The following is a 2,320-nucleotide window of genomic DNA, read 5'->3' on the forward strand; positions in this document are numbered from 1 at the left end:
CCCCCCCTCCCGTCGTCGTTGTCGTCGTCGTCGTCTACGTCTGCCATCGGCAGACGCGGGAAATCTTAATTCGCGCGGCTGTCGGGCGGAGAGGATCTCTTCTTTCGTGAAGATTACGCCGCGCGGTGAAGAGATACTGCAACTCCCGCCGGAAGCGAGCAACGCTCCACGTACAGACATCCCCTGCCGTACTCCCACGCGTCGAGAGATGCGCTCTTTTCTCTTCCTTCCGTTTCCTCTCCTCTCCTCTTATTTTATATTTTATTTTACGAGCGGCTCGCGCGCTGCCGATAACAAATATTTATCGGCTCTCGACTATCGTCCCTCTCTCTTTTCTTTTTACGTTTCGTAATAAAATTTCTCCGTTCTGCTATTCACGTCGTCACGTTAGATCAGAGAAGGACCAGCCGGTCTTAACGTTTAAGCATCACGGTGGAAATTCGTGACGGCTCGGCCCGCCGGCTGAGCTGTCATGCGAACGCCACCGAGGTTCCCTCCGCCTCCCCTGCCCCTTCTTACCGAGATAGATTCGACAGTTCAACATTTCGCTTCATCGAACGTTTATTATTATGAAAGAGTTTTACTTATTAACGGAATATCGACATCTGCTATCTTAGAGTCAATCAGCGAAGATGTTTCCGATTGAATCAGTGAGAGGAGTATTTCATCGACGACCAGTGAGTGCTCACTAATTTTCAATGGAAACACTCTCACTTCACTGCCTCGTATATCTCACTGATTTTGAGACAGTGCAAGTGAGATTTCGCTGCAAAATCTGCAGTACGCAAATTCATTATACATGCCGTCCTACGGAAAGCATCCCATATCTCGTGCACATGTAAATTAGGTCAGACTGAAGACACAAAAAAAAACCCTCTGCCACTTGCACATAACGTAGATTTTTTAATTAGTAATCAAAGAAAATTAAAGAATGATCACGCGTGATACGGTGGATACGATGTGGCGATGTGTTCTTATACATTAGATCAAACTGAACAAGAAAGTCCTCCAGCATTTTGAAAATAATCACGTGGATCTTTAATTATCAAGAGCTCCCTGGCATCTCAAAGCTTGCCGTGGAACTCGTGATTAATAATGTCAGAAGCGAGGAAACACAGGCTAAGAATTCTTGTGCAAAATACGTTGAAATAAAAACTACTGCTACTAAGGAAATTCGTGAATGATCGCGCGCGATCATAATGCACCAACGTCCTTTATTGAGCAACTAAAAATCTGCATGGTTATTTGCAAAATGGTAGAGGACTTTTTTGTTCAGTTCGATCCGATCTGCAAACACACGACGGCGGTGGGCGTCGCTATCACAACTCATCTGTCGTGTCGCACGCGATCCATTCGCCAGTCTTCTTGAATTAATAACTCAAAATTATACATGGTCGCAAAATGGTAAAGGAATGGTTTTGCGTTCAGTTCAATCTGTGATGTACGATGTGTACAAGACACTTTGCGTCGGACACCCTATATGCAGCACCAAATCCGACTTTCCGCATTTGAGGTGATGGAATTAACGGCTTCTCTGTGCGCTTTGCGTGCAATAATACTGTCTGCGTTCGCGAACTGTATCAATAATGGGAACAGTCGTTACCATTAGCTGATCCTTTCAGCGGGATTTCACCGATTGCGGTGCTTATAACTGTGAACCACCGGTTATAAGTGTAGCGCGTATCAGTGAAGAATACACTGATTGTACATCGGGGATTGCACCGACCGGAATATCGTTATCCCCTGACAGAACGCGCCATTAATTATCAACATAATCTCGCATGTGATGTTCGTGCGCGATGACACGAGATTCAATTGGGCCCGCATTGGCGAAACGGCGAGACGGCGACGCGACGCGACAGAAACAGACTGAGTCGCAGACTGCGATTTTCGTGGTGCATCCTCGAATCTTAGAGCGGCGCAGATACGATTTCGCCGCGGTACTTGCCGGTTAACATTTCTCCGACCGCTTAGGCGAGAGAGGAAGACTCGCCGTGAAAGCTCGCAGACTCCGGCGCGTTCCCCCTAATTGTAATTACGATACAACACCGTTCTTCCGTTGTTACACAACCGTGCTGTAATGCATTCGCCTGGGTTATCATGCCCAGCGACTTTCCTTTATGCACCGCTAAATGATGCATCACATGGCTGCCCTCGTAACATTAATGTCTTATTTGCACCGCATTTTTTGCATCGCCAGCTGACGGGCTAGAACCTTAATCTTTCATTATATCTTATGCATAAATCATAGGCCAGCACAGCGCAGACGTGACGCGAGTGATATATAATCTGGACACGTCGTGTCGGAGTTTGGAGGGGG

General features: G+C 46.8%; 1 protein-coding gene across 2 annotated transcripts in view; it reads left to right on the top strand.

The window, feature by feature from the left end:
• Positions 1-2,320, top strand: part of LOC116842462 — a 259,941-nt gene that overhangs the window by 217,844 nt on the left and 39,777 nt on the right. The window lies entirely within an intron of this gene.

This window comes from Odontomachus brunneus, unplaced genomic scaffold, assembly GCF_010583005.1.
Source record: "Odontomachus brunneus isolate Ranch 3 - 2012 unplaced genomic scaffold, Obru_v1 Obru_scaffold_025, whole genome shotgun sequence".
NCBI classification, from domain to species: Eukaryota; Metazoa; Arthropoda; class Insecta; order Hymenoptera; family Formicidae; genus Odontomachus; species Odontomachus brunneus.